The sequence below is a fragment of the Pleurodeles waltl genome, chromosome 8 (genome assembly GCF_031143425.1).
Source record: "Pleurodeles waltl isolate 20211129_DDA chromosome 8, aPleWal1.hap1.20221129, whole genome shotgun sequence".
Lineage (NCBI taxonomy): Eukaryota > Metazoa > Chordata > Amphibia > Caudata > Salamandridae > Pleurodeles > Pleurodeles waltl.
The window spans coordinates 1,179,745,979-1,179,760,818 of record NC_090447.1 but is presented as its reverse complement, the minus strand read 5'-3'; the positions used below and the strand labels follow the sequence as shown (position 1 = coordinate 1,179,760,818).

The 14,840-nt window shown below is 41.1% G+C and overlaps 1 protein-coding gene across 2 annotated transcripts in view; it reads right to left on the bottom strand.

Moving 5' to 3' along the window:
* The window catches only part of ENOX1 (ecto-NOX disulfide-thiol exchanger 1), a 2,146,160-nt gene that overhangs the window by 1,630,220 nt on the left and 501,100 nt on the right, over nucleotides 1-14,840 (bottom strand). For both annotated transcript variants that reach the window (XM_069205418.1, XM_069205419.1), the window contains exon 3: nucleotides 10,958-11,063. The gene's annotated coding sequence lies outside the window, so the exon portion shown is untranslated. The remainder of the gene's footprint in view (nucleotides 1-10,957; nucleotides 11,064-14,840) is intronic.

The following is a 14,840-nucleotide window of genomic DNA, read 5'->3' as shown; positions in this document are numbered from 1 at the left end:
GCCTTTTCAGGTCTGGCTTCACAGCACAGCTGTTGTCCGACATGATGTGATCAAAACAAGAGCTTTCAGGTGTACTAAAGAGAAGGACTGTGGCTCTGTCCAGATGTTGGTTCATTTGAGTACAACTTCTGATTTGTCCAAAGCTGTGTGCTTCCACAGATAGAGTGCTTAACTTCCAAATGCTGTAATTATTTATTTATCAAGCTGTGTGAACCAGGGTCCATTGTTACAATAAAGCTTAATCTAGAGCCCTTTGGTCACACACATTCCACTGTAGTTCATCTTTGGCAGCAGTGCAGATGGGAGGAGAGCAGTCAGGGGGGAATGTGTTGCTGTATTACATCTCCACCCCACTCCCTTCCCTTTCCATCATCCACTTCAGAAATAAGCTATCATAGAACTCCTTGAGAGAGCGTTGGTTTTTGTTTCTAACTCCTAATTTAAAGGTTTATGGACTTGAAAGATATGAACTCCTTTACCTCTCTTAAGCTAGTAGGCGCCCCCTTGCTTTTTCCTCTCTCTACATTCCTGCCCATGGTCCTGCCAGTTGTTACTTTATAAGCCTTTACATAGGGAGCCCTTACATCATTGTAAGTAAACCGCAGTTCCCTTACATCACAGTTTTTTATATCTGTGGTGCCTTTAACTTGCACTTAAATTGATAAGTATTACGTCTAACTTTGTATACTTCAATTTCAAAAAGTTAATTGAATTATTAATTTTAATTTAATACTTAATTTTTAAAAATTACAAATCTTAATATAGTTAATGTACTTCAAATTGTATTTGTTGTATATTAAGTTCATTTTTTTAAACCACTGGAATTTTAAATAATTCTTTCGTGAACCCTGCGCACACTCGCTACTCCTTAACGCTACTCTTCCATAAACTCTACAACATTTTGCTTCTCCTTAATGTTATCCTTTCCTGAACCTTAAAAACATCTTACTACTCATAAAAATACCCTTCCCTGAAACCTAAAACCACTTACTTTTCCTTAACGCTCTCCATCCCTGAACACTAAAACCCCCTTCTTAGCTCTCATTGCTACCCTTTCTTGCACCTTAAAAATCCCTTACTACTGCTTAACGCGAGCCCTTCTGGAAACCTAAAAACTACTTATCACACCTTAATGCTCCCCTTCCAGAATCCCTAACACCACTTACTTTCACTTAATGTCACCTATCACTGATTCCTAAAAACCCTTTATTACTCCATAACACTACCCTTTCCTGAATTATAAAAGGCCTGTACTATTCCTTAACACTACCTTTCCCTGCATCCTAAAAAGCTATTGCGACTGCTTAATGCTATCATTCTGTGAACTCTAAAACCCCCATACTTCTCAACCCTAAGAACCACTTACTGACCCTTAATACTACCCTTCCCAGACCCAGAAACCTTGCTACCCCTTAATGATATCCATCCCTGGACCCTACAAATCCCTTACTACTCCATAACACTACCCTTCGCTGAACACCTAAAAGCCCCTTACTTTAATGCTACCGTTGTCTGTACCCTAAAAAATCTATAGTATCCCTTAAAGCTATCCTTCATGAACCCTAAAAACTCCTAACTACCCCTTAGTGCTGACCATCCTTGAACCCTAAAAAACTCTTACTAATGCTTAACACTTCACATTCCTGAGGCCTAAGAACCACTTATTACCCTTTAACACTATGCTTCCCAGAAACCTATAAACTCTTTCCTACTCCATAATGCTACCCTTCCCTGCACCCTAAAAGTACATTACACCCACCCTGAATCTTAAAAACACTGTATTACCCCTTAACGCTATCCTTCTGTGATCTCTTCTTACTACTCCTTAACTTTAGCCTTATCACAACCCAAAAATTCCCTCATTAGCCCTTAACACTTCCCAACCCTGAACCCTATCACTTAACTAATATTTAATGTTACCTTCCCTGAACCCTAAAACCACTTGCTACCCTTTAAAGGTACCCTTCACTAAGCCTTGAAGACCCCTCACCAGCACTTACTGCTCATCTTTCCTGAACTCTACAAACACCTTACTAACCATTATCAGCCAGCTATTCACGAATTCTGCCTGCTGAAAGCAGGTGGAATCTAAGGGTGAAATACTGGGAAATACAGGGACTGAAGTACTGATTTTCCCAGTATTTCCTTATTTACCATTGACCAGATCCTCATGATCCTAATTGTGATCCCTGTTATATCTATCCCCACCTCCCTCCCTGCAGTTATCAATGCCCCTGGTATCGGTAAGCCTAGCGTTAAATACACTGAAAATCACTTGCCACACATTTCGCCTGGTTTTTAAAAGCTTTCCACAAATTCTAATGATACCCAGTGTAGTATGTCCACAATGACAAAATGCACCAAGTATTAGTGCAGGACTAAATTGTGCTTAGTGATGGCCTATCTGTATAAGGTGAACTTCATTTAGGTCTGCCATTAAATATTTTTACCAGTTCTTTAAAACGTGCATTGACTGGACATTGGCATGATTCCACATAGAGGAGTATTACCCTTTCATCTTATCCTATTAGCTAGAAATGAATCATTCCACTTTCCAGAAAGAACTTCTATTAGAACGCACGAGACACTATCATATACTAAATCTAAAATATACACTCAACTATGGAGTTTGTCATGGAAAGCAATATTTTTGCTACTTTTCCCCATCTTTGGCATACCCAGCAGAGTAAGCTTTAATTTGATAAACATTTGCGCATACAATGCATGCAATCTGCATTTCTGAAGAACTTTGTTTACGTTTGTAGGTGCATTAAAGCCAGACCTACCAGCTTTACCACTGCTTGTTTTAGTTGTATTTAGAGTTAGCCCCAGTGCTAATAATGTGATGTGCTTTCCTTTAATTTTGACAGATTTCTGTTTTATTTTACTTTTTCATTTTCACATGCATTCCTTCTATGATCTTTTCTGTCTGTGCCTTACAGGGGCTATTTTTCCTATTATTGCACCCAAGGTCTTTAATTAAAGATACCAGCAAAATTATATACTTGCCCTGCAAGATTGCTAGGTTAAAGTCCTATAATAATTGGTGCTGTTGTTACCTAAGCTAGAGGCACTAATTGTATCAACCTTGGAAGGATAATAGGCTCAGATTGTGAGTAAAATTAAACTATTGAATTTATGAGGTTACAGGCAGATCTCCACTGTAGGCACATTACCAGCATATACAATATCGATTATTTGTGCATTTTGTTGTTGAGATATTTTGTCTTCTCCTTGTTTACATTGTACAATTGTTATCCTAATATTTATCAATTACCAGGCTTTTTAAATTTTGCAAACAATTTTAGGTTAAGTTGAGGTTTGATCATGATATGCCCTTGAATTTTGGTGTTTAATCCCACGACTAGCAAGTGATGACGTTGAATATTGTCAGGACTATTGTCAGGAGTGTAATTTATTCGAGTAACAGTAATACCTGTTATTTCAGTGCTTAGATGTGGCAACTGCAGTCTGAAGAACCCTGTAAAATAAGTTATTATTATGAATCATCCTAGTAGCCTATATTTCTAAACAATCGCAAATAGTTATTTCTGTTGCTCTCCATAAATCTGTCTGATTCCTTCTTCTCAGGCTACATATAGCTTCTGCCTGCTGTGGACAGAGAGGGTGGATTCGGAGTTGATGTTAAATAGGTCAAAAAGAGACCCTCCAGATTAATATCAGTATCAGAGTCAACATTAACATATGAAATTGCTAGAGAACCAATGCCAATATTTAACAACCCGTTATTTATACATTACCATTTTTTGCCTTTGCATAAATTATTGCATAATAAGAGTCTTTTTATGGAATCTAGTCTGGGGTAACGTTTTGGGTGTGCGTTTCAGTAGGACCTGTTTAAAATTTTACACTTGGGTGAAATCTTGCTAAATTTATGTGTTTGGAATTATGTGGATTTCGCAGTTTGTTTCCATGCTGTAGTTGCGCTATTTTGGAAGCCCACAGGCAACTGATTCAAGCAAAGACGGTCTTGCTGGATGTCCCCTGTGTGGTATACCGGTGTATTCCCCCACACTGAGTGCCCAAATGCACATATGCTTTAAACATTACCTTTATTTTGTCCCTAGTGTAATGCTGCATGTGAGGTCCTGGAGCTGTCCTGTGACATACATGGTGCACTAAGTATGCTCATTATGAACAGAGGACTACTATTCCTGTCCTGGGTGTAGGGCATAAAACGATAATGTGATGGTGGCAACATATAGTGTTTTTAGAAAGACAGACCAGTTCTTTTTATCTTTTCCACTGGGAGTGAAGCCTACTGGCCCACTTGTATAAGTTTTGCTCTAATGTGGATACCCAGACCCTTATGCTGGAATCTGGTGTGTATGTCACTTGCGTGCTCATGTTTAGCATGTGTAACAGATGTGAGATCCATGAACTGTATGTGAGAGATCCTCAGTAATGGAGGACAGTGGGATCCATTTGAGTGACCTTGCCCTGGCATAGCGCAAGATGGAGCATGATGAATGTGCTCTCAGCCATTAAAAGTGTATTGCCTGAATTTCTGCAGCTGGGGGAAGGCGATCCAAGCCGTAAAGTTAAGAAGATGGAAAAAGGGGTAGCTTTAGAAATTCACTCAGGCCTTTTGTTAGTAAGGAGCTACTTAATAATCTTCCTGAGCACTGCCATTTCCTGGTTGGTAGGTGTGAACAAAGACAGCAGTCTGATTTGAAAGGTGAGTATAGCCTTTTGTATGTCCCTTTTACTCCTTCTGTTGGACTGTGTGAAACTAGGTTCCCAAATACACCTCATTGTGTTTCAAATAGAGGACAGCCCCTGGTTCAAGAAGCAGCATTCTACAAAGCCTGAGGAGGGCACTTGAAAGACGAACCTCTCCAAACTGGTTCCACAATTTGAGGCCATGGATCCACTTCCCCTCTCTATAGGTTGAGTGTAAAAGTGGGATCCAAACCACCCAGTGGGATCTTCTTTATGACCAGGTAATATAGTGCTCAGTAGAGACCTCAAACAGCTTTTGTGCAAACAAGGCTGGTGTCTGCCTGACAGCTCTTCTCTCAGTAGTTAAGGGATATCACCCAAAGTCTGCACTTTCTGCTGAAGGAGCTGCAGAAAAGTCCTTAAACACTCAGATGCCTGCATTGCTGAAGAGAGGGGGGAAGGAGTCTGCTTGGCCCTGTTGGAGGAGAGAATGTCAAAGAAGAGAGAGGCCCAGAGTGTTCCCAGTGGCCATGGGACATCCAGAGAGAGTTGAGTGCACAAAGAGTGACCTAACGATGTCTTATGTGTCAAATGTGTTCTCCTGGTCTCTCAGCCTGGTTGCTGGTGTGAACCACAACTGCAGTGATCATCACAGGTCCAGTTGGGGCTGCAACTGCTTGATCCTCGTAGGCCCGGACGGGTGCTGCAACTGCTGGGATCATTAGAGTCCTGGACCGAGGCTGCAATTGCCTTGATTATGGCAGGCCTGAATGGGGGCTGGAACCATTCTGGTCATCATAGGCTTGATCAGGGCTTCACCTAAGTCCAGTCTAATTGGGAATGCAACTGCCATGATCACTGTTGGTTCAATTCAAGCTGGGACTGTCCTCATCCCAGGTAGGGCCACATCAACTCATACAGTAGGAACTGCTGCAGCTGGGCCAGTACTAGTGCTGGTGCCACAGACTTTAAGGATTGGGTCTATGCAGACATGCAGAGGGACATGGCCTGCACTTGACTTCCCCCTGCTGGATGGCTGTCCAAGCCTTCAAGGCATGATCATGAACTTGAACATGCCATTCCAGAATAAAATTGAACATTGAGTGTGCATTTTAATCATGGTCAAGAAAAGGGCATACTTTTGCTTGACTTACACTATATACTAAGGGCCAGATTTACAGGAAACTGGCGCAGCGCGGTGCTGTGCCAAAATTAGCAGTGCCCCACCAGTTTTGAAATGCAGGGATGCACTGTATTTACAAAAATACAGTGCACCTCTGCATTTTCCCCTGCATGGGCACTAAATTAAGCAGCCTGCGCCAACACAGGCATCCTTGCACCTTAATGCAAGGGTGTCTGCATTGAGGGGTGTGATTGTTTATGTGCAGAAAGGTGTCCCTTCCTGCTCATAAACAATCTACAATGGCATTTCCACATAGAAAAAGCAAAATACAAGAAGGAATAAAAGTATTCCTCCTATATGTGCCATGCTAATGCCACCCCTGGGGAGGCATTAGATTTTGGCACTGCCACAGATATATGATTTCTTTAAATCTGGGGCAGTGTCAAAAGCAATGGGTGTTGCGGTGGAATGCCCACTGCAACACCAACTGCATGCCCCTCTGATGCAGAAAACTTCATTGGAGGAGCCCATATTTCCAAGGAGGCGTAAAGCCATAAAATGTGGCATTACACCTCTTGTAAATATGGAGAAGTGGTTAGTGCCACCAAAGCGTCACAAAAAGTGACACTCTGGTGGCACTAGGGCCTTGTAAATCTGGCCCTAATTTCCCAGAGAGGGGTGACCCAGTGGGTAGGGGACCACCAAGAAAAGGATTAGCAGAGAGGGAGTGAGGCGAGTGTAGCACCCTACCGATGAATTACATTGAGAGACCTTAATGTGAATACCACATTGCGTTGTGTAGTATTTAGAACAACTGTGTAACTGAAAGCAATTTCCTTCTTGGCAAAAATAACCCCTAGACTGGACATTTGACTTATTTTGCCTGTCTGTTGATTGTTGAGCGCTGAGCTTGAATACCTCACAACGCCTCCCTGGGGTGCCTGTGACTAATTGCTAACCTTAGAATCGTGTGGAAAGCTTGTACCTGGCCCAGTTTGCAAAGCCACACAAGGACAGATAACAGGACATCAGTGGCAAACATTTCAACTACAGTTGGGGCCGTGTAGTCCCTGTCTGCCCTGTGGCACCCAAATGGGGTCTGGCAAAAGAACTCTAAAATCATAGTTGAAAGACATTTTCTCCACCACATTATTTTGCCCAACTTTTGTTCAATGTTCACGAGGTAAGAGCCCAGTACATTTCATGTAATATTTTTATTTCATGAAATCTTTGAAAAAATTAAGTTTACTTTGCATAAACATTGCAGTGTTGCAGAGCTCTAATTTTAAAATACCGAGGCCATGATTATGAGTGTTAGAATTTCACCACATGGTATAACTCCGGTTGGAAATCCCCCATCCACAATTGCAAACCCAGAATTATGAAGTTTGAAAGCTTTTGACTGGATAATTCTCATCCCATAGGCATAGGACCTTTTTTACATATTGTAGGGGCGGTGCGGTCAGGAGCACAGCCTGTCCTCTCCTTACTACTGTAGCAGTGTAAGGGAGCAGACAATGTTTCCCCAGATTGACCCTCTTCTCCATCTCCACTCCCTCCCGATATCTACGTCCCTCCTACTGACACCTGCCCCTGCTCAGAGTAAGCAGAGACTGTCAGCAGGAAAGTCAGGAAAAAATTACAAGGAAAAACACCTAGAATCTCTGAATCTGTGTGATTAATCACCATCCCAGGAATAAAACTTACAATCGCTGGCTTTTGGTGTGGGGACAATAGTTGGAACCAGGGTTTCTCGCCCTCTGTTATCCACGGGATATAAAATTGGAACCTTGTCATCGGGTCCCCGTTGGGGGAACACTAAACGTTGACCATATGGATTCTTTCCTGGGGTGTGCAGATCCGTAATCACACTGCAGCTAATCTGAGTTAACAACATTAGGACTTTAGTATATAATGAATTGGGCAGAAATAGTTGTCATTATCTTTACGGAAGGGAAATGATTAAACGTCCATACAGGAAGAACGCCAATATTATGTTGCACTGCTATTTATATTAAATTGAAACGCTTTTTTGTTAAAATGAACTATACCTGCAAAGCAAATTGTGTAAAAAAAATCTCACTTCGTTTGCCTTCTAACGTTAACGATGATTTAGTATCTGGAAGCACATTCTGTAATCTCTTTCGTAAATTCAATGCATCAGACTGAAGCCCTGACATGTGGCACAAATGCTCTAAAGCTACATCCTTAACAATGCACATCTTTTCATTTCAGAAAATGTATACATAACACAGTAAAGACGTGTCAGATGGCCTGGCTTTCACACGGGCCAATAAGCAGCCAGAAGCAGACATATATGTTATAGGACTAGAGAGCCATTCATATGGGTTTAGATATAGCGAACAATTTTAGGGTCAGCCTGTGTTGTGAAAGGAACATGTGAACGTGCTGTCGGTACACATCTTGAATGTATTAATCGAGGAAGAGAATCGATGACAGCAGGGCCTCAGGCACATTGGCAATCTAACCGAGTGACCTTCCTGTTACCCCTATTTGAAATTATCACTTCCATTCCATCCGCTCCCTGCCATGCCTTCTGGGAAATGTAGTTCCCAAAAATCTCATCGCAGGCCTTCTGTGCACTGGTAGAGCATGTGCCTTCGATTTTCCCCAGCAGCGGCTAATGACCGGGAAGTAAACAGTTTTATCAACTGTAATAGAAGGAAACAAGTCAAGGATGTATTATTTTGATTTTTCCAAAAGATAATTGTGTTCATAGTTGGATGAAATAATTGCACCCAGGATTGTGTAACATCACCCTCGCCTGATTATGAGGCAGAGGATTTACAGACATTATCTTTTGACTGGGAACACACCCACACAAGGATGGGTCTAATTAAGCGAATTCTGAGTGAAGGAAGACAGTCTCCCCTCTTCACTAACCCCATGTAGCCCACATGTGGAGAAGATCGGGGGGGAGGGAAAAAGTGTGCTAAATGTGGATGGATAGATATCTGCGCCCATTAGCACCAGCAAAAAGCAAACGATAACTGTACAGCAATAATTGCAGTAAAACAAGGAGAAAGTGTTACAAAGTGTCACTTCCTACATATATATATATATATATATATATATATATATATATATATATATATATATATATATATATATATATATATATATATAAATTTGCAATAGTGTAACGATTACCATTGGCGGTAACACAATTACTACTATTCTAGAATTGTTGCAAATTGGCTGACCTTCTATAAATGAGGCCCCTGGTCCCCTGGTTAACCACTTTCTTCAGTTTTCCCTCATTAGGAGGTGGCCTACAGTGAAACTGCCAGCATGTTGTAATATAGGCCTCCAACATCTCCTAGTCTATGAATCTCTCATCAAAGGTTCCATAGAGGCATGCACAGGGCGTGCCTAAGATGCTTTATTTGATCAAATATGAACATTTGTTTTTGCTCTAATCACTGGACAAGCTTCATAAAATTACTAGCCCCGTGGCTCTTGAGTTCCCTGGCCGCAAATTACCGCAAAACAAAATATGCCCTGGCCTTTCCTCACAGACAATGCATTATCCTGTCTACGTATAATTTGTCTACATTATAATCTTTGGAGGCAGAACAGTACGGTAGCAGGTGGCTGGCAAGCAATTTAATGTGACGAATGTCAAAGGACTCATTTACAAGCAATCTTCTCGACATTACCCCTTCCTGTAGAAATAAATTGCTAACACCTTCCCCACTCAGTCAGCGTGTTCCAAGGTGACCTCGCTTTATGAGGGGAAAGCTACTGACGCACGCACGTCTCTCATTAGGGGTAGCAATGAACTCATTAATTGCAATATTGACTTGATTATCCAGAGGAATATTGATCGGCACTAGAGCAAAGACCGGATTCAGGGATACATTTCAAAGAAGCGAATCACTGGAAGTGAGATGGCGCTCGGAGGGATATCTTCGTTAACGTTACGAGACAAGCCAAATCCTCATTCTTTAATCAGTAGTGGAGTGAAAACAAATCAAATCTGAACTGTCTCTGGGAGGCCTTAATGGTCTTCTGGCTCCCTGGAAACCAATTTCAATTGTTTCTATTCATTCCAGCAACAATTTCAGGCGTCAATCTAAGTGACACACCACACACTTAAAATCCTATTGTATTAATATAAGATACACACACTTACTACCATCACTTTCCAAGAGCAATGGTAACATGTGTATCCGTACACAAAACACAATTTAAAAAGGTTAGTGTTTAGGACTTCGTAACTAAAAGTAATGATTAACATGAAAAAATACAGATGATGCCTTTCCATCTAGTCATGCGAGGGTGTTCCACCATAGTGCACAATGGCTTTGCCCACAAAAACATTCTTGGATTAGTCAAATGGGATAAATTTACACTCAATAAATGGAAATGAAAACTATTTAAATAAAAGTTCTCTTGAAAATCATGGATCCACCCTCACTGAACAAAACGTAACACCCCTGTACTAACTCAGAGGGGACAGAAGGGAAAGAAACGGGTAGGAGGACATCAGGTCAACATGAACAAAATTCTGCAGCAAATGATGTTGCAGACAGTGATGGAAATACTCAAAAAGATAGCACATCAATTACAATTGTGAATACAGTCGTTAAGTATTTTTGGTAGTCAGTAAGTTAATCTGTGCTAAATAAATATAAAAGAAGATAAAAAATGGAAGACATGAGAAAATAGCTGTCAGTCGGAAATAGAAAGATGGATAGAGTGAATAAAAATAGAGATTTTCATAGCCTGCAACAAAAAAATCAGAGTTTTATTAAGATTAATGGCGTAATTGTAATTATAAATGGTGTTAATGTAGCGTTTACTACCCGTGAAGAGGTGTTGAAGCGCTTTGCAGTGAGTGGCAGGCATGGGTACCATATTGCAATTCCTGCTCAGCGGCAAGAACATCACTAAGCAAAGAAGATGTCATTGAAACAAAGCTCCAGTGCCAAGGAAACAGACATTTCAGATTGATGGTAAGAGGAACGAGAGATCTTCCATAACATCTGGGAAAGGTGATTAAAATAGCAAAACATATTTGCAAGTAAAAACAATCTATCATCGTGACCTCAGTGAAACTTCCTGTCACCACGAGGGCAACAGAATGGATGGATAGAAGACTGGATAGGAATTCGTGGAGTACTGTACCTTCAGAAATCGTTGTGAGATTAAACCAATTGGCAAAAGATTCTGGGAAGTACTTTGTTCATGACAGCCACTTTCATCCTTGGTTTAGATGAGACTTCAGTGGTAGCTGAAAGGAAAGCAGAGAGGTTGGATCAAATTAGTAAGGTGGTTCTGACTACAACCCCAAGATAGACCAACCTCAGATGAGAATCTTCTACATTTCTCATCAAAGTAGATTGTCCAAGTACAATGTGTTAATTGTGATACTTCTGCAGTTGGCGGCTGTGGTGTTATAAATGCAGAGGTGTGAACGCAATACAAGTGCCACAGCGAGGGCACTCACCCTTGGCAGAGATTGTACTCAATCGTGTTTGAGATCACGTGCTGTTTTCTTGTGCAGTGATGGCCACCCAGGTGAGTACTTTTTATGCCAAGGTAAGTAGGAAATAAAAGAGGCACCTGCGTTGTGGTTGCTTCACTCCCTCTTCCCGCCACCTACAATGTTGCTCGATGCACATTTCATTTTTCAATGTAAAAACAAAGGAGTTAAATTTGTTCAGTGAGATAGAATTGCTGCATAAAGTACCTCTAAACAAAGTAAATTGGGCCCTAGAGGATTCTATGTTGGTGAAATTCTTTCTTTACCGTTGAGCTTTCTGGCAATGAAAATCGTGTATATGTGAAAATAGAAAATGTGTTTAAGCGTTTGTCTCAAAGGAACTGAATTGTATCTCCCCTAGCCAAACACAATCTGCCACATGTTACAGAAGGATCCGTATCTGTCAGCTATTCCTCCCCCTTTGCTGCAGCACAGAAAAGGTAGAATAATCCTTGGATTATTAATGTATGTTGTACTTAGTAACTATATTTTGGATCTGCAGAGGTTTACAACTGCTTCCCAGTATCACAAACAAGCAGATGTATGTTTATGGTATCTATGAGCCACTGAACCCATGTATCAAAAAATGTATTTGAGTACATTCGTGGTGCACATCTGTTTTGTTCTAACCATACGTATGCAGTCTCCATATTCTGGATCTTCAGCAACTGCAAGGTTATACAAGAGTGAAAGATCAGATTTATCTTTATTTTACCTTTTTTCTTTAACTCAAAATATTTTCAACGCAAGGCTTTTTCTTCCTACTTCAGAATGCAGAGGATTTCTTAACTACAAAAGTTCCACACACATAGGTGACATTGGCATAGAAGCTGATTCACCAAAATTCCTGAGACAGCAAAAGCATCATTTTATACCCTTTGACCCCATTTACATCACATAATTTACCACTTGTAATTCCATTAGTCTCTAATTTGCCTCCTATTTGCTGCTGAGGGGCTCATAAAATGGCAAACAATTGAGGGAAAATGATGTATAGCTTAAAATGGAAATACAGATTAATGAGGAATGGATGAGATATTTGTTCTTATTCAAAGCTGCATTTGATTCCTGCTGATCTAGGAATATGTGGCTATTATTTATAATGGACCTGTGCAGAATTTCGATTATGCCAGAGTAATCAGAGTAATTTTGGTAATTGCACGTTACTCTTTGATGTGAAATTACCAACAATTAGCGATTACTCCTGTTCACATAATTTGAAGTAATTTGTAGGAAAAATTGCATCTTTGCATGCATTGAGAAAAAATCTGAAGAAAAAGAGCGACATATATTCAAATATTCCAAAATTGGGTCTTTGATTTGTAAAATACACTTTCTTAAATCCACAATTTTGCAGAAGAGACAGTGAACATTGTGGTACCACTTGATATTGATGTGATTACAATGTAGATACAACATGCACATTTTTAGCTTGGCAGTTGGAATGCAGAAATTCTTGGAAAAAGATCATGATCCTCCCAGATATCAATGATCTTGCATTCACCGAAAATGTAGAAAAATAATCTACCCCTAAGGCTAGACGTTTTATCTTTGCAGATTACTTATAAAGGAATTGGGAACCTTCCCTAATACAGTTACTACCATACACATGGTTCAAATGAACACAAACAAAGGCTTCAGAGGACAACTTCTATTTGTGACAAGAGTGGGGGACTTCAAATCAACCACATAATGCAAAGGTTCATATTGCCTTTCACAAGGCTTTGGAGGAGAATTTGCAATCATCTAATATATTGGTATTGTGTTTTTTACACCGGTATCTTCAGGTAAAAATGTGTCCTGAATTGGCAAAAATAACTTAGATCAATCAGTCCTACGGGCAACATGAGTTGCTGCAAGGGAATACTTAGGTTAACCTATTCACTACACATTAAAGCATGTCTTCATCATCACAATATTCCTCAAAGATGTAAGCGGTCCACAAAATAACAACAAACTGACAACTACAGACCCATTTCCAACCATCCATGTTTTGGGGAGGCACCACAAATAGTTATCATCTATACATCTCCTCCTGTCTCGAGACTTAAATTATTGTTTAAGTGAGGTCAAGTCAGGTTCTTGAGCATGAGGTTGAAAGCATATTGAAGAGCATGCCAGCTATTACACAGCATCATAAAAGACGTCTGCTCATTGCCATTCAGACCTTCAGTCCTGAATCAACAGCTCCTATAGCAGAGGCAGGTCTACATTCTGATTATTGCATTTGAAAATGATCAATCACACCACAAGCAAATCAATCAATCAGTGGATTTTTTGGGTCACTGATCACTCATAAGGGTATCCAGGCACTGAGTCGGCTGCATGGGTTCCAGCCTGAGGACTCAGTGGAAGAGCCAGGTCTTGAGCTGTCTTCTAAACTTAAGGATGGAGGGGAGGGTCTCAGTGGATGGGGAGAGGGTTCCATGCTTTTGCTACCAGGCAGGAGAAGGTACATCCTCTGTGTTTGCTCCTGTGGATGCAGGCTGTGCTGGCAAGGTAGAGGGCATCGGATCAAAGGTGTCTGGTGAGGTGGTGAAAGTTCAAGCAATGGTTGAGGCAGCCAGGTCCTTGGTGGTGTAGGGCTTTGTAGGAGAGGATCAGCATCTTGAATTGGAATCACTTGTGTACGAGGAGTCAGAGGAGGTTCCTGAGGTGTGGAGGTGTGTTTTTGTACTTCTTGGGAGGTTGAGTATGAGCCTTGCTGCTGCATTCTGAATGATCTGGAGTTTTTTAGTGAGCTGTATCGTGAGTCCGGTGTAAAGAGTATTACTATAGTCCAGGCAGCTGGTGACAAGGGATGAGTGATGGTGTGTCTGGTGTCAGTGGGGAGCCACTTGAAGTTCTTGTGTATGAGTCAGATGGTGTGGAAGCAGGAGTCGGAAACTGTTGACCTGGTTCTTCATGCTTAGTTTGTTGTTGATGATGAACTCTAGGTTGCAAGCATGTTCTGTCAAGACTGGGTGAGAGGGGGCCTAAGTCTGATGGCCATCAGGAATTGCCCAAGGTAAGCTGGAGTTTCAGAGTAGCAGGACTTTGGTTTACTCAATGCTATCTTTGAGGCAGCTCTCCTTCATTTAGTCTGCTATGCTGCTCATGCAGAATTGGAAGTTGGTTTTAACTTGGAGTGGTCTTTGGACAGCGAGAGGATGAGTTGTGTGTTGTCCATGTAGGAGATGATGTTTAATCTGTGGCTTCTTTTGATGTTGGCCAGTGGGTTCATGTAGGTATTAAATAAGGTAGTGCTGAGGGAGGATCCTTGGGGGACTCCGCAGATGATGAGTTTGAGTTGAGAGGTGAGAGGAGGAAGATGGCTAGTCTGTGTCTGACGAAGAGAAAGGATGCAATCCATTTCAGTGTGTCTCCTTGGATGCTGATCTGGTGAAGTCTTTTGAGCAGAGTGCTGTGTGAGACTGTGTCAAAGGCCACTGAGAGGTCGAGGAGGACGAGGGCGGAGGAGTGTCTTGGTCTAAGAAGAGTCTGATGTAATCTCTGCAATCAGGGCGGTTTCAGTGCTATGATTGG